General features: G+C 39.6%; 1 protein-coding gene across 2 annotated transcripts in view; it reads left to right on the top strand.

Moving 5' to 3' along the window:
- ST6GAL2 (ST6 beta-galactoside alpha-2,6-sialyltransferase 2) overlaps positions 1 to 26,203 on the top strand; it is a 172,150-nt gene that overhangs the window by 47,533 nt on the left and 98,414 nt on the right. Inside the window, exon 2 of one of the 2 annotated variants that reach the window (XM_072927954.1) lies at positions 13,339 to 13,404. The exons of the other annotated variant lie outside the window; for it this stretch is intronic. The gene's annotated coding sequence lies outside the window, so the exon portion shown is untranslated. The remainder of the gene's footprint in view (positions 1 to 13,338; positions 13,405 to 26,203) is intronic. 2 annotated transcript variants of the gene reach the window in all.

The following is a 26,203-nucleotide window of genomic DNA, read 5'->3' as shown; positions in this document are numbered from 1 at the left end:
AAATAAAGCTGGGAAAATCACCCAAAGGACCATTTCTAGGGGAAAAAAAAGCTGGTATCTTGGCTTTCCCTCTTCCTGTTTCATCCTAAAAAGGCCAAAAGGACACAGTGAGCATTTCTGCAAGGTCCATGAGTACCCCTTTCTGTGACTAGTTTCTGTCTTTCACCCAGGCAATTGAGAGAACAGATACCTGCTTATTTCCTCTTTTTTTTTTTTTCCCTTTCAGTATATCTGTCTGACCACAGCTCTGTACGTTCTGTAATCTTCTAAAATCAAGGGAAGAGCAGGTTTCATGAAGCAGCTACCTCATAAGGTATAGAAATAAATTTGTGTTCCAGTGCAGTAAGAAGAGAACATTATGTTTCAGGTATAATGATAAAAATTTCTGTTTCTTCTGTTGAGGATGGCAAGACAAATATAAAGTTGAAATAAAACTGGAACTACTGTGTCCCAGTTGAAATGCTTTCATTTATGCCATTTTATTTCTGCTTTATCTGTTCAACCAGTCAATTATGTGGGGGAGAATTGTCTTCTCAAAAGTTGACATGGGCCAGAAGGCTCCCTTCTGGCTGCATGGCATGTTGCTTTCACACCCATGGTGTCTACCTTTAACTACTCTTTGCAGCTGGCCTGGTGTCTGAGGGAAATGAAAATAGAGAAAGCAAGGCTTCAGAAGTTTTATACACTAGATCCAACCTGGAATAGCTTCTCTGACACCATTGAAAGACTGTTTTTCAATCAGTAGAGAAAAGAGTTTCCTTTGATGCTCTCTTGGCTGTGCTTATCAATGTGTAAATGCACTAGAAATACTTCTCTGCATCTCATGTATGCCTGTATGAGAGGAAGATTAGGGGGAGGATGAATGAAGCTGTATTTGCAAACAACTGTGTAAAACAAAATAGCTTTTTTTGTAGCCTTGATTTTACTCCTTTATGTTCTATATTTATATTTCTATATTTTATTATTTCACTTTCTATAAGGCAGTGCTCTGTACTTGCGGTAGAAAAGACCTCATGCTTTAGAAGGCAAATAGTACTGGTTAGGCTTATTTGTTGAAATTAGTCAATTCTGTCTGAGACAAGCCCTTTTTCCTGTGCTTGAACTTGTTAGCATTTAGCAGGGAAGGGGAAAATGTCAGCTAGACATTAATAGCCTTCATTAGCAATTAATTATAAGTAATAGTTATGAATCTAAATCAGCATTGGAAACTAATGAATTCATCCATGTCACAAATGAAAATGATAATGAATATGGTCTGTACATAGCTAAACAATGCAAAGTACAACTTATCAAGCAAAAGATTGGATACTGTGAGATGCTGGATCTGACTCTGCTCCCACTGAAGTTAATCAAGAGGCTCCTAATTCCCTTCAGGAAGATGAAGCATGGCAGTGCCTTTTGTCACTGAAGAGACTTTTTTTCAATAGATTTGAGACAATTTTTTTGTGGCAGATAAAAGATGAAAGAGGGGTATTTATGGAGGGAATGCTGCCAAATTGCTGAGTTTAGATATCAGAAATGTCTAAGATTTTTAGATGCTGGACTCTAGACTAAGTTTAGATGCTGGACTGCACTTTTGATACTATTAAAGGAACATTACACAGACAAAGAGTGAAGCATCCACCTAATCAATAAGCTGTCAATGCTTAGGGTACTAATTAAGAGATACCTGTAAAAGAATAATGCCCACTAGTTGGGAAAAAAACCACTAGTTTTTTACATGGGTCTTTCTATAGCTGTATTCATTTATTGTTTCCAACTAGCAAATTTTTAAAGAGATAGTATAATAATAGCACAGTCAGTTACTGATGTTTTGGTACTGTGGCACATCTTAGCATATAGAATCAGAAAGAACAAATTTTCTCCTTCTAACATTGTAGCAATTAGAAATTAGGTATCATCTTAGTTCTGAAGGGATTTTGAAGGAAGAGATGTAGCCTAGGAATTAATATTCTCTTTCTACTTCCAAGGGGGTGAAAATGTATTTTCTTTCATGTTTCTTTCATTTGCCATTTTATGCTGTGCATGTGCAGTTTGTAGGCATGCAAAGACTAGTGGCAAATCCCAGCTGTGGCTTATCATCATATGCCCGGTCTGTTGTTGTGAATACACTATATGAAATATCAGGCCTTCTAGGGAACAAATGTACAGCTATCTTCAGTGCTGTCTAACTACTATGTTTTCACAGGATCAATCTTAGAGACTGGCTTAAAGTTTTATCATGGAGCTGGAAGGTAACACAATGGAAGAAGTGACATTTGGTGGCATTTTTAAAGTAGGACTGTTCATCTGCCCTCCTCTCGTCTAATTACAAAAGTGCTACCAGAACTCTGCTGTACCTTGCCCCAGGACCAGCAGGAGCAAACCAGAAGAAGTCAGTTTACATTCACTGATAAATTGTGATTTGTAGTGACCCCAGAGCCTAAAGACCCCATGTTTTTATCTGAAAACACACAGGAAGCACAGCACTAACTACAGGTTGAACTAGAGGTAGGAATGTCAGGTGCTGAGGTACTTATTCAAACCTTATGCTCTGAGATAAATAGCTTTTTTTTTGGGACATAATAACTTTTGACTGACATTACATTTCCAATTCTATTTCAACTTCAGAAGCGCTCACTCTGAGTTGGTGAAATTCTAGTCAGGTTCAGCTTCATTCCCACTTATCTTTTTCTGTGGCATGAACCCCAGCCTTGGAAGTTTTATCTTCTGTAGAGGCAAAAGTGGTCTTCCAGGCATGCAGACTTCAGGTTAACGCCTTTCCCAGTTCTGCTCCTGGATTTTTGGGGTGCTCTCCCTAGTCTTGATTTTCATGGGAAATAAAATGGCCCTGAAATATCCCTATATCAACGTCAGCCAAAGATTAAGAGAAATCAGAAGAAAATTATGTTGATTTGGTTTTAAGCAAAAACCCAGTGCTGCAAAAGGCTATAAATGTGGAATGGTGGAAGCTTTGCGACAACCTCAGAAAGTTTGTACTGATGACAAGAATGACATGAAAGAAAATATGGCAGTGATAATGCACCCTCTTCTTTAACTGTACAAACACTAAATACTTGGACTATGTATAGTGTGAAACACCTCAGTCTCTTGTAACACAGAAACTCATAAACTCACAAAATTTCAGTCTGGCCCACCTCCAGAAATGGCTGATCTCCTGTTATGCACCATGATCAAGCATCTCTTGGCTTGTCCAGTCAACCTCTCCACCAGTTTCTTTCCTGGCATCCTTGTATAAAGGGAAAAGTTGCTCTTGAATATCATTGCAGTGTTACTAGAGAGCTTTCACAGAGCAAGTCTCTGCCTCTTTGGCTTATCCTCCACAACTCTGACAGTTAATGCTTCCCAGAAGGTTTTCTGCCCTCTTGTTTTCTGTTCCTCTTGGTTTTTAGGAGACCACACTGGTCTATTAAAAAAAAAAAATCCTTCCAAATTTCTTCTGAAGTGGTTATACTCCTTGTTTTGCTCTGCACCATATTTTGAGTTTATGCTTTAAGGGTTTAAGGGGAATCTATTAACCACAGCTGGTTTTTTTTGGTTGGTTGAGTTTTTTTCCAAAATACTTTAATTTCAATTATTTGTTTAGTTGCCATTTTAATAGCAAGCAATTAGTTCTGAGGGAGTCCTAATGCTGAATTTATTGTAAAATGTGTGGTAGTAACAATGAGACACTTTAGGATTGCAAACATACATAATTTTCTATATATTTTACATACGGTAACTTCTGCAATTTTTCTTGGGAAAAAAAAATAAAAGCAGCATTTTTTTCATCAAGGACACTAACTCAGAATTTTGAAGCAGAAACACATTTATTTAGGACACAAGACTCTTAAGTAGTCAACCCCTTTCCAAGGCAAATCAGCCTAGTGAAAGCCTAATGCTTACTTTATATCCCAAGATAATCCATTGATCACTGTGGATTTTTAATTCCATTCTGTGTTAGAGATTGTGCATAAATTTCACTCAAATAAACCTCTATGGGAAGCACAGAAGGATCAGGTTCCTTTAAAGACACTATAAATTCATATGAGGCTCAATAAATACAAGTGCCAGATCCTTTATGTGGGTCACAACCACCCCAAGCATTGCTACAGGCTGGGGCAGAGTGGCTGGGAAGCTGCCCAGTGGAAAAGGACCTGGGGGTGCTTGTCCACAGCGGCTAAACATGAGCCAGCAGTGCCCAGATGGCCAAGAAGGCCAGTGGCATCCTGGCCTGTATCAGCAACAGTGTGGCCAGCAGGAGCAGGGCAGTGATTGTCCCCCTGAACTCAGCACCAATGAGGCCACACCTCAAATCCCGTGTTCACTTTTGGTCCCTCACTTCAAGAAGGACATTGTGGGACTGAAGCCTCCCCAGAGAAGGGCAACAGACCCAGGGAAGGGTCAGGAGCACAGATCTTATGAGGAGTGGCTGAGGGAGCTAGGATTGTTCAGCCTGGAGAAAAGGGGGCTCAGAGGGGACATTATTGCTCTCTACAACTCCCTGAAAGGAGATTTGTAGCCAAGTGGGGGTCAGCCTCTTCTTACAAATGTCAAGCGTTAAGACAAGAGGAAATGGCTTCAAGTTACATCAGAGGAGCTTTTGATTGGATATTAGGAAACATTTATTCACTGAGAGGGTTGTCAATCACTGGAACGGGCTGCCCAGGGAAGTGGTGCATTCACCACCCCAGGAGGTATTTAAAAGATGTGGATATGGCACTTGGGGACATGGTGTAATGCTGGACTTGGCAGGGCTGGCTTAATGGTTGGATTTGATGATCTTGAAGGTCTATTCCAACATTAAAAATTCTATGATTTTACTGTGCTCTTGAAAGACTAGGTTCTTTTTCCCTGGGCATTCCAGTCACAGGGATTCTCTTACCTTTCTCTGGGATAAGTAACATTTTAAAATCTTTAATGTGGTATTTAGCATGCTAAAGGCATATTAATAACTCATAATATTTTCCTACCCGTCTGTAAGTTTTGAATTGAAGAGGCAGACTTAATTTCCTAAATGTACCAAGAATAGAAGTTTGGATGGTTTCCTTTTGCCTTCACAAGCTCAACACCTTTTTGTTTCATACAAAATATGAGGGACTAATTTCACAGAATTAACTTGAAAATCCTTTTCTGAATAATTCATTCTGGAACATCTGGCTGACTCATAGAGACTTTGCTGCTGCATGAAACTTCCAAGCCGAAATGGCTCTGAACATATCTGCATTTCCTTTTATTATTAATATGATGGACAGGTTTCACGCTGGTTTGTGCAAACATATAGTAGCTGTGCAAATGAAATTTACTCAGAATGTGTCTAATGTGTGGACTACAAGTCTTCCCCTGAAAGCTTGATTTTTGCTGTCATTGAACTTAGGGAGGAAGGAATAATTTTGTTCTTATGACTAAGGCTGCAAGCTTGACTATCATTATCCATATTAAGCCATTTGCATACCTCTTTTTAACATTTACTTGATCTTAAATGTTTATTTATAATCTGATACAGCACAAGAATTTTGCAAAATAAATTTATGGTTAAACTTAATTTTGCAGAGAAAAGTAAGTTATGTTAAAAATATTTTTGATGCAATTTTATACGCAAATAAATTTACCATGTGAAGAGGTATCTCCCCAAATCCATGCTCTGAAGTTGTGTTATGCAATCTGTAAAGATGCCTAAAGAGAAGCTCCTAAATCAGCTTTACTACTGACTTTTGAAATCTCACTCATTTCTTGGTGCCATCTCCCAGTTGCAAATCAGTGCATTCTGCAACCAGAGTGTTTGCTGCCCTCTGATTGACCACTCTGCCCCAAATTATGCACAACATCCAGCTGCTCATGGCACTGCAGGAGTTACAGTTCTAGCCAATTAAAGCCCTGCCATGTGACATTCATGAAGTATGAAGCTGAGACAATATATATTAACATCAGCTTTTTATTTCCATCATGAATTAATTGTTATTGGCTGCAGTATCAGCTCCTGAGCATGTAACATGTTTGTTACAGACACCAGGGGCTAGAACGTGGTGCACATAGAGACAAGGCTTGTAAACTGGTTAAAGGGTGCAGTGGTAAAAGAGCTTTTGGGTCCAGGCAGCTGGGCAGCTGATGGATGGACCCAAGTGACCTGTGCAGTATGGACTGGGCTGCACAAAGCTGTTGGGAACATGAGGGATGCCCAGTAGGAGCTTCTGATTTTCTCCTACCTTAAGCAGTCCAAAGGCCAGGCAGCATGCAGGATCTTACACCAAACCTGGCTGGGTCCCACATACTCCTCCCTCCTGACCTCCAAGGACACTGGTAAGCAGAGTGCCCACTCTGCCTGCTCACCACCCTGGGCAAGGGCAGAGACTGAGCCTGGATAGCTCTGCTTTTCACAATAACCCCTACTACCAAGCTGGTGTAATTAACAGCTATGTTAGGTCTTGATGATTCAGTCAGGTCTAACCTCTGCACATGACTTTCCTGGAGTAAGCTCTGCATCACCCAGAGCCAACAAAAAGGAATCTCATGAACAGGCCAGATGACAGGACTAAATTTTGTGCCTGTTGCTGAGGGGGAGTGAATTAAATTGATTTCAAGAACTATTACAGAGGCTTGAAAATGAAGACTTTCATTAGAGCTATGACTGTTTCCTTTTTTGCAATTACAAAGTGTAGCAGCTCAATACTGAGTCAAACTAAGCAAGACACTCCCACCTTGAAAAAGTGAAACATTGAAAAGGCCAGACTCTACCACAGGGATGCTGGGCAAGGTAGGGAGTGGAAGAAGTCTTTAGCAACTGGCCAAGAAGTTAAACAACACATTGGAGGCAGTAGCAGCTACTTCTTCCCCCTTATTGAGTAAAAAAAATCAAATCCAGCCTGTAGCAAATATATCTTGCCCTTCTGAATGGCTGTGTATTCTTCTGAAACACTACCTGTAACATAAAAATTAAATTCTCAGCCTGGAAAATAGACACCAGCAAATGCTTTTGTTCGTGAGAAGTTGCGTAGATATGTTTATAAAGAGAAACAGGTCAGAGGAGATGCAGCCTATAAAACTTCAGAAGCCCTATTACCAAAGTCATTGTGCAAAGAAGCACTACCTAGACTTCAGAAAATGATCATAAAATTGCAAAAATCCTCATTAAACTGAAATACTGTCCCAGTAAAGAGATTTTTCTATCAGACATGCTTTTAAGAGTGCTGATAAACACTGAAAGGAAGAAGCTGCAGGAAGAAGGGTTTGAAGTAAATGTGATTCAAGTGCTACCTATTAACGTTATAAAATTTGACAAGTTTGAGCAAGAAATGTAAAATGATCCAACTCCACAGCAGCTTGAAAGAATTATCTTCGACTGAGGCTTACAAGAAATAGCCTGGGCACCATCGATGATACAAAAGACATTGGGATTATGGAGATGAAATAGTTCTGTGTGACAGGATTTTTTACTGGAAAAAAGATTGTCACAATAGGGTATCATAAAGGGTCAGCAATGAGGCACAAAATCCACATGGGATGTTGAATAGAGCAGAGCTCACATTGTCTGCTGCTGGCCACAGAAAGGAGCCTGAAAAGAAGCCTGTCCAGGCACAAGCAGTGGTGCCTGAGACAATGTACCGAAGGGTGAAATCTATAGTACACTCAGGGAAAACATATCAGAGAGCCAGCAGCTCCATATTTAATTCCTGATTGCCCCAAGGCCATGGTGGCACTGTCTGAATTAAAAAGACTTTGCATCTTGAGTACTTGAATCCATGGTAAGGGAATCTAACAACATGCTTTACATACTTTTTTCCCTGAGCTAATCAGTTTCAGAAGTGAGCAGGAAAAGCAAAAACCCTTTAGCTCTTGAGCTAAATAAATTAAAGGTAAGCAGACCTGAAATCATGGCAGAAGAGAGCCCTATACCAGGGATATAAATGATGAACACTCATGTGCTAGAGGTAGAAGAGTCTTGAATAATAAGACTTTTTTTTTTTTTTTTTTTTTTTTTTGTAGAAACACTATTGCACTGGCATTAAGGCTATTGTTTACCAGTTTCTTTTTTTCTTTTCCTTTTTCTGATTTTTTGACATAGAAGTATCTGCTCTGGTGTAAGCCAACTTCTGCATCATTGTACCTGTGCATATTCTAGGAATAAAACCTGTTTCTGTTAATGCTGGTGCACACACACTGTCTGTTACCAACCAAGCCTCTGATCACCACTGCAGAGATTCATATGCTTTTTAATTAATTTTGAGGACTTGAAATCCTATTTTTATCCTCCTTTTTAGTTATATTAGGCACTTTAGGTTGGGCAAACTCAAAGAGAATCCCTAATCAACTCCTGTGTGAGGCACCACAGCATTTGTGAATTCTGTTTTGCAGCCAAGAGTGGAAGTACAAGAATCCCTAATCACATTAATAAGGTGCTAGATACAGAGAAAATATTTTTAAAAACAACAACAACGTCCATCCCCCAAAGATACTCATGCAAATGTCAGAAGTTTCAAGCAAGCAGTCACAATGATGGATGACACTGCTCAAGTAACTGGAAGTGCTTTCAGCACTACCTAAATAAACATTTTCCAGCACTGATATATGTTGGATTGGTAAAAGTTAAGCAGCTGTGTAGGACAGATCTGACAAGGATCTAGAGTGCAAAGCAGCCTGAATACACAATCCTCATTATGTGTGATTCTAAGATTTCAGTATGTGATATATTTTGCCTCCTGTTTCAATACCATAGCTCAAAATGTCTCCTCTGCTTCCCCCCAGTCCTACAAAAAATAAAATTTCAAATAAATAAATAATTAGCAGTCTTATTGTTATTACCACAAATATGAGTGTTTATTAGGAAATTACCCAAGTTCGTTGAAAATAACTTTTGGGATGTCACTGCAACTGCTCTTGTCGGGCAAGGTACACTCCAAGTTTAAATCAGATTTGGAGAAAGCTGCCATGGAGTAGAGAACAAGTCAGGTAATTCAGTGTCACTTTATACATTTATTTTATATTAATTTTGTCACTTCTATTAATTTTTGTCACTTTATTATATTTATTTTATATTTATTTTATAGTAATATTTGACAGTATTCAGACCATTATATTATTTTGACAGGTGTTTTGGAAAAAATCCCACTTCATTTAAAATTAATTTAAATAGTTACCTTTTCTCTTTTAGTTTTGAAAATATATGGTATCTGAACTATTTTAATGTGCTATAGAACTTCATTACCTTTTTTCTGATTACTACCATCTCCTTTACTATTGGACTGCCAGGATCCCATTTAGCATATTGGCACCATTGTAACTTTAGTGGATTTTATTACAGAATAAGTTCCAAGTTTGTGTTACTGCTGTGAAAAATACTTGAAACAAACAAAGAAATATGAGGAATGGATAGATTTAGAAATCTCAATAAGCTTACAAGTCAGATGATTTTATTAGTTCTTACTCACTAGATCTGATTCATATTATTCACTTAAATGAAATAAACTGCCCAACATTCTTGGCTTCGTTATCCCATTTATTCACATCCTGAAATGTGGCATTCCTTTTTGATGGGATAAACCTTCTGAGATTTACTAGATTTTCCATATTGATGTCCATGTCTCTTACTCATGTAATTATACCAAGTGTATAACCCAGCAGCCAGTCCCAGTGGCTCAGGTGTCAAGAGATCACCTTCAGTGCCCCTTACCTGACATTTGAGAACAGCAACATGCCATTTGTTGTTCCCTTTTCTTCCCTTTCTCAAGGCCCTTCTTAAATACTTCAAATCTGTTTCTAGTCTTGATTAATTAAAAATACTTCGTGTTCTCTGCAAATGTCATCACCTCAGGGTCCCGGTGCTTGGAGAAGAATCAGCTTATATGTCTATGTGTATCTAAGCATCTACTCCTGGCCACTGTTGAAACACCAGGCTAAAAATACTTCTGTCCAACAAATGCAGTCATTCTCACAGTCACCCATTGCCACCACTATCCTCGGTCATCAGTTGTTTCACCACATAATGTAGGTGAGACCCTGAGAGTGTGTGCATGCAAAAGGCTGCTTGGTAATGCAGACGGGGAAGCTGTGATTCAGCAGAAGCTGCTTGTGTGAGCAAATGCATAGAAAACACAGGCCCATCTCACCAAAACTCATAATGAGCTTAGGCCATGCTCAGGAAATAATATTTACTGAATTCAAGCTCCAAAGCAAAACTGAGACTATGCAAAGGAGTATTTGAAAATGGGCAGAATACACCCACCATGAAACAAATGTCAGTCTCACACAGTTCAAGTGTAGGCAATATTTTGGTTATGATATTACCAAGCTGTAATATGACTGTTGGAGAAATATATTTACAGAGTTGTTCAGGTTGTATCTGGAAACAAATTAAGGAGCCAGAAATATTTTCATTATTTGATTTTGAGTGGAGAAACTACATCTGAACTATATGCTATCCATGCAGTCTTGTCTCTGCATTTCTGTCTGTGCTCTCTGCAGATGATCAGAAAATCAAGGGGATTGCTATATTCTACTATATTTTTTAAATTAAACTGTTCCTCACTCATAAGTAACTAATGTTAGTTATGTATGAAACCTTTACCCTTCATTGATCCATCATATTAATGACTATGAAAATCATTAACATTCCACAAAGAGCTCTCATCCAGTTATTACTCGATTTATTTGTAAAACCTTACAATTCTTTGCTTATGAATGTAATTGTTCTGTTGAGATTCCAGACCTGAATTATCTGCAGTTTTTACAATAAGGTGAAGGAAATACAATATTCCACACACTTGCCTTCCAGGAAGAGCTGAAAACACTTCATGCTAACAATAATCTTGGCTCACATTAATCATGATAGAAATCAGAAAGAGCACTGTGGTAATGGAAAATGAAGAAACACACTGGATAATTCCCTGCTTAGAGGGTTATTTCTCTAAACTAAGAGTGAGCTTTTGGATGATTTATTAAAAACATGTCTGAGTCCTGAAAAATGGACAATCAGATTGTTTTGGTGCTAGGCATAAAATAGTAATTAATACTTCTGCTAAAGCTGATGTATTTATTTTTAAAACACTATTTGTGTTGTTCATTGTTTTATTGCTGTTGTGATAAATGACATAAAGTTATATGAATGGCAGCCTTGCCTTGCAAACCAAATCTATTATCTGCAACAGTCACATTTTAATAAATCATGTCCTTTATTTTTTTTAAAGCTGCACTACATATTTATAACTGTCATTATTCACCTAAATTAGCAATTCTTTCTGACCTCCTGTGAAATGTATGTTTGTTTGTGTTTTCCCAGATTTTTTTGTCAGATAAGGTGCTTCTACGTACAATGTCATATTTATGTAGAAGCTCTCCATAGCAACAAATGAGCTCTTGAGGGTAAGAAAACAGTGAAGTTCAACTTTGATTTACAAAAACCAATAAGTCATTTCCCGTTCTTTGATAGTAACTTTGATAAGATTTATAGTTCAGCTGTGCTGTCATTTGTTTCTCCTACAATTGTCATAGAAAATTTAACCTTATCCTTCAGAGAAGTACTGCTGTCTGGAACTGTGTATACCCCAGGTACACCAGCCTCTGTGCTGGATTTCTTCTTCTTACCCTCTGCCTGGGAAAAATTTTGAAAATCCAGTGATCTGCTGCTAAGGAGTGGCACCTATCAACTGCGCTGTAGTTGGGAGGTCTTTTTGTGGCAGCAGTAGAGCTATTTCTCCTCTTCTAATGGTCACCAGTTAATTTTCCTACCATGCTGCTCCGTTTGGATGGTGGAAGTTGTTTGGTCAGGTACTCCTCACCTTGTTCCTCTGAATTCAGAACCTGTCAGAACATAATTCCCATCAGGGTGGAGGAGGAAAGACACAGGAACTTTCCCAGAGGAAGATCCCTTTCTGATAGCCACTAGGACAATCACAAATGATGTGCTATTTCTCCTTTAAAACTTGTCATTTTTAAAGATCTTTGCTGCTGCATTTCAGGATCAATTTTAGTACTTTCTTCATAAGGAAACATAGAGTAGGCATAAAAACTTTTTAGAATAGTTACTGAAGTTCCTAAATTTCACTGCTGTCCATTTTTTTCTGCTTACTGGTGCTCCTTTAGGTATGATCATCTTTGTTTTAGATCCTTCAGGTGTGTCTTTGTGAAACAGCCATATGCCACACTTTCATGCTATTTTCATGATCCTGTTTTTCACCTTCCTCTTTCAGCCTGAAAGTGACCTATTCACTTTCTCTCTTTCTTCATCATCACCCCAAGAATTTCCTGGAAGCAAACCAGATTGTCCTAAAAGACCAACCCAACCAGTGCAAGTGGAAATTATAAGCCTCCAACCTCCTTCTCAGTGGTTTGCTAACCAGTGATCCATTTTGGATTTCATTTTGAGACTGAGCCACCATTTTGCTTCAAATTAAGAAAATCGTCATACTCCAGAAACACTGTGAGCAAAAGAACTTGCTTGTACTGAGTGGTTGTCTCTAACTTTCATCCATACTCTCCCTGACAGGTGTGCATTCCTGGTGTCTATTAGTGGTCGGATAACTCACTGGGAGTTCAAATGCTCTGTCTCTGGCAATAGTAGGAACTCAGTATGTTTGATAATTCTACCTTTCTGCCCATTAAGTTGAAATTAGTCAACACATTCTAAAGTTATATGCCCAGCTCATAGACACAAAAGAGTACAGGCAGCATAGCAGGATAAGTCTGATTTCCTTAGAAAAACAGGGTATAGTTATCCATTCCTCTTTATCTTGTATAAGTTAAATTTCTTTCTCTTATTCCCCCTTGCTATAATATAGAGCAAATAACTTATTGCTACAGGTCTTTGAACAGTTGTACATGTACCAGAAAACTACAGTGAAATTCTCAATACTTTTAGTGACAGACTTGTTAAGATGTTATAGAAAAAAGGCTAGATTAAAGCTAGACAGGCTGTTCTTTTGGGGTTTTTTAAGATGCTTATAGGATAAACAGTGTTTTCAAATTATTATCCATACCCTTTCTCTCTAAATCCTAACCTCTGTCAGCTGTATATAGCTATGACCCTTCATGTGACCTCTCAGAGTTTAAAACTTATTGTTTTCTTTATGCAATTTTTTTATCCTAGCACATTATTGTTTTTAAACATTATTCATCATGCCTCTGTTTTCGAGCATATCATGCAAAATCCTCCAGAATATTTTTTCTATATCACATTTCATGAATAACAGTATTTCCCCCTTTTGAAACACCAACACCTCTAAACAATGAAAATAATTTTCCAGTATATGAAAATATTGTAGTATTTTGTATTTCATTAAAATTATAGACAGAAAGTAGTATTTTTTATTATTTTTTGCATGATTTTACATAGTGGGTTAAACTCATTTTTTTATCATTTTCCCTCAGGTCAGGTTCCAGTTACCTTTCAAATGGTACAGGGCATCTTGATTTCCCAGCACACAGAGGAGCAGGGTAAGTGGGCGGCTGTGTAACCCTGCTGTTCTCTTATTAAGACTACGGTGTAGAGAATAGGAAACACAGTGGGATTTTTTCAGTGTGAAAAACCTGCTGGTGAAAGTGTTCTGCCAGACTACAGCAGCAGCACACACAGGGCTGAGTCTGTTAGAGGGTGAACTTGGCTTTGTTGTCTCCTCCAGACTTGAAAAATATCACTGGAATGAATGGAGTCTCCCAGGATCCTGGCAGCAAAACCAAGGAGTGGGTGCCGGCCTCTGGGTCAGTTTTATCAGGATTTTCAAACCTTCCTGTATTTTCCACAAAGTCCCCTAAATATGGACATTGTTCTTGCCAGTCTTGTTGGCTTTGGCAATGTTTGGCTGTTATGCCTGTTGAAGCATTTCAGAGAGGAACCTAAAACAAGCAAAATGTATGTCATTTCCTGGTATTAAACCAGAGCTTTTTTGTATCTTTTAGCTTTAACACTGTAATAATTTTTGATCAATTCTCTTCTTTTTTTCCTTTTCAAGAGTAACATTCAGCTACTTCATTGTCAAAAAGTTTATGATAAGATAGGAAAAGGCAGTGCTAATGAATTGCTTACAACAAATATAATACTACTGAAACCATCAGCAACAAAAATACTGTGTGATTTGAGGCACTTCTGGAAAATAACTATTAGATTCTCTTTACTACAGACCAAGTAAGAACATGTCAGACTTCTCATTTCAAATATCTGATGTAGTTACGTGCATTTTCTTCATCCTGAAGGTTCATCCTTGTGTGAATATTGTACTTACTGTCCTTCAGAGTGGCTAGCACAGAGCTTCTAGTTTTGCAGCTTTACATAAAAGCACAGTTAGGATTTAACATATGCCATATTTACCAAAATCTAATAGTATTTTCCCATAAATACATGAAATCAAACACTTCCTGAGCTGGATGTCTAGTACGTGTGTGCCATCCTGCTATTTATAGTACTGTGCTCCTGATAATGACTACATAAGCATATGTTTTGTTTCAGATAAGAATCAAGTTGATAAATATTTATCTGACTTTCCTTCATGCTTAGGCTGAAAGTCACTCCAGTAAAGAAAAGCAAAGCAAAGTTAAATTTTCTGCATATGGTGCCACCCTTTGCCTATTCAGCCCCTCCCCTATTCAGGGCAAGGACTGGAGATGAAATTATGACAATGCTTTGGAGCTCTGGTCTCTGACTGATGTTACTATAACAAAAACAGGGACCTAGATATCAAATCTGCCAAATATAGACATGTAGCTGGTGACCTCACCTGCTGGCCACAACAGCAGCAATGTCTGGCCATAGACTACAAAGATGGTAAGAATAAAATGAAGAAAGCACATGAGAAATCAAGTGGAAAATCCCAGAGATCACAGAGTGGGGGAATGGTGGGAAAAACAATAAATGTTTCAAGCACACCAGGAGCAAGAGGTCAGTAAGAGATATAGAAATGTTCTTTGAGAAGGAACAAGTAATTTGTTGACACAAAAAATATTTTCTAGGCAGCACACTATCTCCAAAAATTGGTCCTTTTATCTATGATGTAGGATTGGGAGAAGTCAGAAACAGTCAATGATATTCTTGCAAGGATGAAAAGGGAGGAAAGTAAAAATTCAATCTCTGCAAAAGAAGGGATTAAATATACATCTATTCCAAGAAAATCTAGTGTACAATAAAATATTAAGTATGATAGGAAATTAGTCACATCAGTTGGATGTGAAAGGATTTTTTTAGTATGTTAAACCACGCATTTGGTGTCTGAAGACCAAGAGCATGAAAAGAAGTACCACCTTTTAATTTCATTCATACAATGTATTCAGTATTCTATGACTGTGAGCAAACTCTTCCTTGCTGGCATGCTATGATTCAGGCCAAGGAAGATCCTATAGCCTCCATTGTACATAGTCAACAGCCTACTTTTCATGAAATCTGATGTTACTGTTCAAATGAAGGATGTTGAGTAATTGACAGATGCTGAATGCTTTTCTTCCACATTTCATGTCATCTTTAATGCCATTGGATCTGTGTGTATCTGCATGTTGTGTTCTTATGTGGGTGCACGTGTCTTGTCATTACCATAAGGAACTGGAAAAGCAGGAGATGCTCAGCAGTAACCTGATAGTCTAAACCATCAGTGAGTATGTAGGATCCCTCTTCTGCTTGATTTGGACCATGGATTTGGATATAGGCTTCCTATCTCCCACATGAGTGTCCTGGGCTATTAGTTCTGCTAGTGTAGTCCCTTTTTGCTCCCCACTGATGGAGATTGTATTCAAAATTTATTATTATATCTAAATAAAAGATAAAAATATCTGCAAACTTCCCACTGTCATCGTGCACCAATAATGTGCCATAGCGTCCAGGGTAATTTCAGTGTGTTTTAGTATGTGTGCACAGTGGCTTGTGTTCAGTATGCTCAGAGCCATAAACAAATATACAATGGATCACTGTTTCTAGCAGAGATGTGAAAGACTGGAGCATCCCAGGGAAGCAGTTCATACCTGCATCTCTCAGCTCCCACAGCCATGTTGTCACACCAGGTCAATCTGAAATACCTCTTACTTTGCATGAAGCCCCTGCTGGAGACTTGAAAGATCCTCTCTAGCAGCAATTTAGTGAAGAAGCTGCATTTTCCAGCCTCTGAACTCAACAGGAACCATAGCACTTTGTTATTCAAAGTCATATGTAACCAAGGGTTTCTTTGCAATGTGTGCCAACACCCTACAGTTTTTGGCGTTTCTGGGACATTTTCACAGAAAGGTAGGCATCTGATGTTACATCTGCTTCCTCTGCACCTGTCTGTGCATCCTTTGATATCTATAACTTCTGAAAATGAAGATTTCCTCCCCTCTCCTGACAGTGCAACAAATCCTGGTACAGCAGTTACTCCTCTGTGTGTCATGAGAGGTACTCACTCGTGCTCAGTGATAAGTTACCCTTGGTACTCAGTGCAAAGTTACTCGTGGTACTTAGTGCAATGAACTTGGCAGAAAAAGAAGAAAGAGAGTACTGAAAGCACTCTCAGGGGGAGGCAGCTTTGTCAGATCAGGACTAGGTGGGTGCTAAAAATATTGGAATGGGCAGAACACACACAGATGGGAAAATGCAGGTACGTCTAGACCAAAGAAAGGTATATGTTATAAATTTGACACATCAAATCCTCACCTAGCGCAGCATAGTGTGCTTGATAATGGAAAGGAAATATACGGTAAATTGCAAATCACAGCAGTCATGTCCCACTTTTGCCTCAACTATTAAAGATGGATGAGTTAATTACCACCTAGTTATCCAGCAGAAAGACTCGCAATATAAAATACTCTTGTGGAAAACAAAGTCGGCATGGTCACCTCCTGTTCTTAATGCAAGAGAATCAGAGAATTGTAAGCTAGACCATGTGGTCAATAATTGCCAAAGTGGAATAAAAATACAGCCAGAAAACATAACTATCTGCTTTGAAAGTTTCCATGAGAACATCTCACACAAAACTGCAAAGAAAATATTTTCAGAGGTTTTTTGAGTGGGAGACAATTTTCTAAAAATACTGCAATTTTACAATATTTTTGCTCATGGAATAACAGAAATTTGGCAAAAAATGCTTTTTACAAATTTCACTCCTTACTTCTTCTCCATTTATTACATAAATATGGTCTTTCAAGTATGAAATAGGCATGCAGCACCATTACCTGGTGGCCAAATGCAGGGATTACCAAGTTGAAGGCAGGCACAGACTCAGCATCCCTGAGCCAAATTTGAGTTGATTTTGATACCTGCATTACACTGCCACTCTTGCTGTTTCCCAGCCCTCAGACACTATGTACCAAATAGCTGGGTAATAGATTAATATTTTCACCTCTTTGATTGCTGTGATGAGGGAGCTTAAGACTGGTGCAGATTTGATTGGAGCAGACACCCTAGACCCACCTTGAAGAGGAAAGAATTTGCTAGCTCAACTCCAGTGATGTCAGGGAGATTCAGCCCCTCACAGGAGCTAAAGAGCTGCTTGCTGAGAGCACATCAGTGTGCTGTAACAGCAGCTTTGTAACAGCAGCTGCACAGAGATCCAGAAAACAGCCTTCCACAGCCTGGGCAGAGCACTTTGAGCTGAGTTCATCTCAGTGGGAAGTTTTGCTTTGCACATCTTCAGGTACCCATGAAAGCACAGCTACCTGTTGTTTTGTAGGCTGAGCATGAAGAGAACTTTATATTGCCAACAGAAGGTGTGAGCATCATTCCCTTTGAAGTTTAACTCTAGAGTAGGAGCAAAAGTATCAGGAGCATCATTAATAACTTTCCTGTTTCTTCAGCACACAGTTGAAAGGCTGCTGTCATGGCAAATTTAAAACATCTCCTTTGAAATTATTTTAGATACCTTCTTTGCACTTAACCTTACAGTTTTTCATCTTTTTTTTTTTTTTCCAGCTCAAACTGTGTAGCATTCCCTTTAAAGTTCCTTATCATTATTTCCTAATATTTAATTTTTGTAACACTGATCTGGGTTTGGTTTTACAAAGTAAAATCCAAATGTGTGAGAACTATGAGAGTGAGATGACTGCATAGATAGGCAGACAGACACTTGTATTTTCTATCCTTATAACATAACAAATCAAAACCTCATTAACTTGCCTCATTTAATTCATATTGCTTGTACCTCCTGGTCAAGGGAGTAGCCTTTTTTTTTCCTATTTGCTTTTAAGGTGATTTCACAGAGTAGTCTGATCATCAGAAATAGAACTATACCCTAGCAGGAGCCAGCTAAGTAAAATCTTAGGCCATTTCACACAAAACAAAGTAAAAATGTTGATAGTTTTAAAACACAATGGAACTGATCAAAATGAAGGATTCTGAGTGCAGATAAACTTTCTGGACTCAGGCTTATTTATGTATTAGTAGGAAATGAAGGCAGCCAAGAAGCAATCTGACTCTTCATTACAAGAAAAAGCTCCTGGTTTGAGGATTCTTAGGATAGGAAAAGACATGCTTTTGAAACCACCACATTGTCATCTCAAGTATGGGGGAGGGTGTGTGGGGAACAGAAGATATTTTTGTAACCAGTGGTGCTTTTATTAAATACATGTTGTACATTCCAAACGGTTTCAATTACCTGTATGTCAGCAGTAATAAAACATTTCTTTAGCACTTAATACAAGAAGTTCTTTGTATTTTTTAATCAGAACTGATTTCTGGAAAATACTTCATGGATAGGCAAATGTAAAAAATCATGCATCTCCCTGTGAATTAGTCCAAGGATGGGTTGGAACAGAGATTCGCAAGAAAGTCCTGCTCTTCCATCCCTGCCTCTCAATGGCTCTGGCTTTTTTCCCATTTTCTTTGCAGTCTGTGAGCAGTGGGTGGTGCTGCAGGTGACAGGAGAGAGGTTAAAAGTTGTTCCACCTTACTAATGCTGTGGCAGAGCCCATTTCAGCTGGATTTTTCAAGGAAAAATCTGGGCTGCCCTGCTGCTGCTTTCAGTTGCACCTGCACAGAGGAGGGAGCTGCTCTCAGTCTCTCTCATACACACACATAAAACTTTGGGGAATGGAGATGGGGAGCTCCTTGTTCTCATTACAAATCTCCTTCCCAACCTGTTTTTCAATGACTAGCAAAATCCTCCTTCTTCTTCTAAGAAAGAAGCTCGCTTTCCTGCAAGAACAGCTTCCATCACAAGAGAATATTTGATTACACCTCCACCCTGGGCCTAACAAGAAAATAAAGCAATGACAAAGACTGAAAAGTACAAGGTCCTGCAGCAAGGGCATCTGTTGACCACAGAAATTAGGACTGAATGTCAGACATTTGCCACTTCAGCAGAGCTCTGCCAGAAAAATAAACCAAATAACCCGTATTTCATAGCAACAGCAATAAATATCATAAATATCATGGCAGAGAATTCTACTTCCAGCTCTGCAGAGGCAGACCTAAGTTGCCCAAAGTCATGGCAATGCATCCCTCATTACAGCTGGCTTTGAGTCTGCTCTAGAAGAAGCAGGAGAGAAAACAAAGCAGAAGTTGCCTTTGATGATCAAGATTGCAATACTTCTGCCTAGAGGAACCTCTCCCATGTGTAGCAGAATAGGAAAACTAGCATAGAAAAATTAGGCACAGTGACATTAGAAGTCCATCACAAACTGACTCCTCTATCCCAGCTTCAGTCTAAGAAGCTGCTTCCCCATGGCTGTGTGGCTCCATGCAGGAGTCTCCCTCTTCCTGGGCTCAGAATGGACTGTGAATGCAGGGGTCCAGTGTGGTTTTTAATGAGAAGTATAAAAGGGGTTGTTTTTAAATTTACTATAGCATTTTGTTTACCTAAATTCATAGTCCTGTAGGTTTCATGTTAGAAGAGATGAAGGAAAAAAACCTAAATGAGTAATGCAGCTTTTAATACAAGCATCTGGTCCTGCAGACATGCTGAGTGGGAGGAGGAGGATTTTTCCATTTTAAATAAAGCAATGATTATAAAAACATGACAGAAGTGTATCTTCATATGGGAAAGCCTGTCACCTTTATTATTTCTGCTGGCAGCATTGCCTAGATGTACTTTCTGAAACAAGCCTTTCATTCACAGACACAGCACTGAAGTATTTCTCTCATGAAATGCAAGTAGAAAGCCAGAGGTAGATACAGATTGTACTGGGAGAGGCTGCTAAAATCATCACTCATTTCCATCTTTATTGTTTGTCACAGCAACACACCTTGGGTCAGGCCCTTCTTTTACAGAAGAAGGCTGTGATCTTTCAGAGCAAAGAAGATTACTTATTTTTATGGATAAGTACTTAACTAAAGCCTTCAATAGGCTATATTTTGTGCCTTTAAAAAATTATTCTTTTATTTAATGTTTTTTGTATCCAGAGTTCCTTTCTGATATTTCATTATTGAAGATGTGTGAGGAAAACTCTTCACTTTTTTCACTCGGCTTCCCTTTCAATAAGAATGGCCAAAATCCTCACTCTGGTCTACTGGAAAGAAAAAAACTTTTCAAGTGAGGATAAACAACACAAAACCCAAACATACAAGACAAGGAAAAACCACATCAATTTGTCCCAGAAATGATTGCTGAGAAATTGCATGGATGGTGAAGAAGGCAGAGAAATTATAATATTCCCAAAAAGAAAACAGCTGGGGAAAAAGGAGAGGCATGATTCCACCTATGCCATAGTCCTACAAGATATCCAGGGTGCAGAGAACGCAGTAATACTACCATAAAATCTGGAGATTGGTTTGCTCAGTTTGACCAATTAATTTGCGAAAACTTCACCCAATAGCAAGAATTAGCTTATGGTAGTTCAGATCATCAGGCATCAGTGCAAAAGGGGGTCAGACCGGCCCTCTGCAGCTCCCTTCTTTTTGCCTATAGAGGTTTTGGGCACCTCAAAAGAGGCATAGCTATGTGCAGGTCTGGGACAGCCCACCCTGCAAAGCAGGTGCTGAGCCCTAGGACATCCTGTGCTGTGCCAGGGATGAGGAGGCTGCCAAGCTGCTCAGGGATGCAGGATGGCACCCACCTTTGCAGCACTCAGCACACAGGGCTCCAGGCATGGGAAAGGCACAGCCTCTGCATCTCTGCAACACAAAACACAGAAGAGGGTTCCAAGCAGGGCCAGGGAGTGGTTTGCCCTTCTCACTGATGGTAGATCTAACTACAGAATGGCAGAAAGTCTCCAAGCACGGATGGTCTCACATAGAGAAAATATAACTGGCCTGGTTCTGTCATTTCTGGGCAAGCATTCTGACCCAGTGGGATATTATATGAGATGGAAGAGGTGGAGGCTTCTACTTTTCCTGTTATGTTTAGGGGAAAAGCAGCAGCCATAACCACAGTTTGCACAGAAACTGGTTGAATGGCGAATGTGAAAACAAGAGGAGACCCACAAGTTTGAGACATCCCAGGAGGTACAGGCTTGGGGAGTGAAGGTGAAGACCAGCAGAGGCTCAGGGTCAGTATTTTGGGGCAGCCACCTTAATTCCACCTACACTTCTTGGGTGCCCATCTCTTTTATCAGGTTTGCTCCTGCCTGGCTCCAGCTACATTCCCACACCTGTGGAGCAGAGGAAAGAGAATGCCAAAGGCAATTCTGATGGCTGACACTAGCAGGGAGAGGGATAGGACTTACTGAACCATAGTTAAAAAAAAAACAAAAAAAAACAAAAAAAACCAAGAATGATATTTAAATGTAAAGATTCTAAGAAATCACTGAAATGAGTAATCAGTTCTAAGGCCAGACTACTCACCAGACAAACACCAACTCACAAGCATAGAGATGGAGAGCCAGGCAGACAGAGCCTGTGCACTTCAAATGCAAAAAAACTTAACTCCCACCCTTCAGAGAAGGGTCTAGCAGCCAGTTGCAACAGTAACTGAGTTTTGTGGTGCCCCGAATCCCACTAGAGTATAAGGGCTGGTTTGTGCTGGTTACTGCCCAGCAGGTTTAATGGGAGACACAGCATGTCTCAGAATTGTGAGGATGCATGCAAGAGGTGAGCAGAAAAAAGCTCCTTTGGTGTGGCAGGAAGAAGGTAGAAAAGTAAGTTTAAAATCAAAATTTAAAACAAAACAGATGCTGGAGGTCCTGAAGGGTAATCCATAGGCTTTTCTTGAGGAAATGTGTTTTGAGGAGAATTTAAAAATAATTAATTATAATCTTGCATGCATCTTGGTAGGAGAAATCCCTAAGCAAAACTGCTTTGGTGCAGGCTAAGCTGCAAACTGTGTTCATTCAGAACCATGTTTTGAGAAACAAAAGGGAATTTTGGGTGTCATTCTTTATCCTACTCACTTTTTCTGCTGGTATCAGGCATATATTGAACACTCACTCTCCAAAAGCAAAAAAAAAAAAAAAAATCAACTGTCTCTTGGTGGATACTAAAACTCACTAATCACTTATAGAAACACAGGTATAATGTGGCTGTGAGGGAATGCAGGGAATGAGAAAAAAAACTCAGTTTTTACTTCTTTTAGGGTTATTTCTGCACCCATTAGGAATCATCTAGAATTACCAAAACTCACTCAGGTCACAGAGAAGGCATCATAAAATCACATTTTCTGTGTGTCATCATACTTTACTTTCAAGTTAGCCCAGTTTTGTTCACATTACGATTGGATAAAGTATAGCTATTTTAATGATAATACATAATATACCTAATTCAGTAACACAGTGTTCCTGTGCAGAACTTTACCTTTGTAATTTGTTCTGTCACCATCACTTCCATTACCCCTCCTGAGAATCATACACCTTTCTAAGAATCTGTATAAGAGCAAGAGGTCTGTGGATATTACCGTGAGACAGAAAAAAGCAAATATGGAAAGACACTATAATGTCTCAATATGAAAAATGCTTCCTACAATTTCATATTCTTGCAAGCCTCTGGTACTCAGAATCATAGAATTGATCACAGAGCCCAACCATTAACCCTTGCCAAACCCATCACTAAACCATATCCTTAAATACTAAATCTATAAGCCTTTTAAATACCGGGATGGTGACTCCACCACTCCCTGGGGCAGCATGTTTAATACTGAACAACCCTTTCAGTGAAGAATGCCATCACAATTTACAATCTAAACCTTTCCTGGCATATCCTAGGGCCATTTCCCCTTATCACTTGTTACCTGGGAGAAGAGTCTGACCCCCACCTGTCTATCACTTCCTTTCAGGCAGCTTTGAGCCTCCTTTTCTCCAGGCTAAACAACCCCAGGTCTCTCAGCTGCTCCTTGAAGGACTTGGGCTCCAAACCTTTCCTCAGCTCTGCTGCTCTTCTCTGGACTTGCTCCAGCCCCTCAATGTCTTTCTTATAGTCACAGGCCCAGAACTGATGCATTTGATAGCAAGAAAAAAAGAAAAGCTATATGTTTATCTTTATCTTAAGATCTTAATTGATAAACAAAAGGTGTGTTGTTCTGTTGGTTTTTTTAATCCATCTGCACGCAGGAGTGAACAAACTCCTGTACAAAGTACTTTCCTTTGAACAAAGAACACAGAAGTAGCAGCATCCAGAAGGCTTTACCACAAATCCAGGTTGTACAGCTGTCAGCATTGGTGCTTGACAGCAGTCAACAGTGGATGGGAACTGACTATACCCATCAGTTTATTAACCTGCTGTAAAACTTTCATACCTTCTCTCTCTGTGAGTTCTCACAGGCAGCTTCTCACAACACTGACTCCTTTTCTCTTCCTTCCGCATGGCCAGCTGATTTCTTCCTGTCCCTAGCAGACATGGTAACCATACCACCCCTTACTCCTCACAGCACAACCAACTGACTCCAATTCTCCTCTCAACCATTAATCCACTATTTATAACACCCATCCTTATTGGACACAGCTGTGACCTCTTAAGGGGAAGGCTGTTCCTACTCTTTGGTAATTAACACAGCTGAAACTCCTCAGGGGTGAGATTGCTTTCAGCACTGTCTCTATTCTTTTACAATCCATCCTCCCACATACAGCCATGCAAGCTTAGTCCTCCTGGAATTAATAAGGAGTACTAACTCATTGCAGTCAGTCTCGAGTGGAATATGGATTTTCGGTGTATTCACTTCCCTGAGCATTCCTGCACTTTACCCACTAAAGATGTCCTTACACTTTCAGCCCAAAGTGTGACCCACAGCCTTCTGTTAACAGTTGTCTAATATAACTGTTCACACATTATTTTCAGCTGCAGAAACAGGTACTTCTTCATGCTGAACTGTCAAGGAATAAATTCAGAGTTAACTTAAAATATAGGAATGACTTGGAAAGGTTCTCTCCTAATGCAATATCTCCTTGTTAAATTAAAAACAAATAGGATTATTAATGTGCAGAAATTGCATGGTATTGTCTTCCCAGTAAACACTTTATTCCAAAATAAATCACAATATTTTGAAATATTCAGCCTATCCTAAAATACTTCCTGGAAAAAAAATCCTAGAATGAAAGCATTACATTCTGGGATGCAGGATGAGTAATTTGGGGTTAATCCTGTCAATATTAATGTGGCTGCATCAGAAGTATCATTTTGGAAGGGCAGAAGAGTCTTCTCTCAGAAATTATATCTACAGGTTGCTACTGTATACATATGAGGTAGTTTTGAGCTGGAACATCCTCAGATAAACTAGGAAGCTGGGCAAACATTATTTTGAACTCATTCATCCCAGTCTATTTCTTGTGGGCTCCCACATCACAATCATCAGTAAGGCAACAAGGGCATCACACCCACATTTTTTCAGATTTAAGGGACCAGTTTCAGAAGACTGAAATTTAATGTAATAGAGATAAAGACCTCAGAGGATTACAAGAGCTAACTACCTGGAAACAAAACCCCCCCCCAAAAAAATGTGGTCTTAAGGTTTGTTTAAATTGACTTTAACGACTCTTCCTTTCAAACCAATAAGGCTGAAGCAGCAGTTGCTAATTAGCATGTCAGTGTCTTAGCTGATTGTCTTGCCCTGGGACCACAGTGCAAAAATGCCTGTGATTTTTCTTGTGCCAGGAGAACGAGTTTACAGGCTAATTAGGGCACTGAACAGCAATTGTGATGAAGAGCCCAACATAGCCTGCTTGTTTTAAAAATATAATGGGTGGGTTTCTAAAATTCTTCCTATTAGTGCTTTTCTTTTGGAAAATAGTTCCACCAAAAGGAGACAAACACAGAAAGAACTGGGAAGTGTCAATATCTGAGCAATATATGGTTTGGGAACAAGCCTCTTCTCTATGTATTATTTAATGAATGAATCCATTAGCTTTCCTCTTCAGAGAAAAAATTTGAAAAGGATTTCATCCCACTTAATCAATATTAGTCAATAGTAGTCTTCCTTGGTGAAGCTAGAAGGCAGTTAACATTCACACACCTCCCACTATAATTTTATCTTCATACAGATAAAATAAATTATCTCTAATGATCAGCTTTCCTCCCCCATTTGAACACCATGGTCTACCTTTGGCAGAAATTAGCTAATTCAAGCAACTAAATTGTTATCAGCAAAATAAAATTATGATCTCAACAGCTGAGGACAGTGTCTAGGTGTTTGCAGGATGACCTCTCTGGTACATGCCCTCTGAGATTTGAAGGGCCACATATTTTTATGGAGTTTGCTTGGTCAGGTTTTGGTACTGGGAGTGGTGGCATCTGCCAGGTTGTTTGACACTTCTCCCATGTCCAGTGGATCCAGTGCCAGCTGGGTCCTAGACAGAGCCACAGCTGACCAAAGCCGAGCCCAGTATCAACAGTGATATCACCTCTGGGCCAGAAAATTAAAGAGGGAAAGTTACACTGCAGCAGCAACTGCAGACAGAGAGAGAAGTGAGAGCACCAGCCCTGCAGACACCAAGGTCAGTGAGGGAGAAGGGGAGGAGGTGCTCCATGCGCTGGTCCAGTGATTCCCCTGCAGCCCATGGTGAAGATGCTGGTGAAACATCTGTGTCCCTGCTGCCCCTGAAAGCCCATGGTGGAGCAGAGATCCATTTGCAGTGCATGGAGAGCCCCCTAACAGAGCAGGTGAATGCCTGAAGGAAGCTGTGACTCCATGGGAAACCCACACTGAAGCAGGATTCGGGCAGGACCTGTGCAGAGAGGAGACCACACTGGAGCAGGTTTTGTTGGCAGGACGTGTCACCCCATGGGCGACCTGCACTGGAGCAGTCTGTTCCTGGAGGACTGCACCCTGTGGCAGGGACTCATGCTGGAATAAGAAATGCAGCCCATGGGAAACACCTACATTGGAGAAGTCTGTAGAGGACCCTCTCCCATGGGAGGTAGAAGCAGCTAGAGAAATATGGGAGTGAAGTTAGTCCAGGAAGAAGGGAGCGGTGAGAGGGAAGTATT

The sequence above is a fragment of the Taeniopygia guttata genome, chromosome 1, assembly GCF_048771995.1.
Source record: "Taeniopygia guttata chromosome 1, bTaeGut7.mat, whole genome shotgun sequence".
NCBI lineage: Eukaryota > Metazoa > Chordata > Aves > Passeriformes > Estrildidae > Taeniopygia > Taeniopygia guttata.
This window is presented reverse-complemented; position numbering and strand designations above follow the sequence as displayed.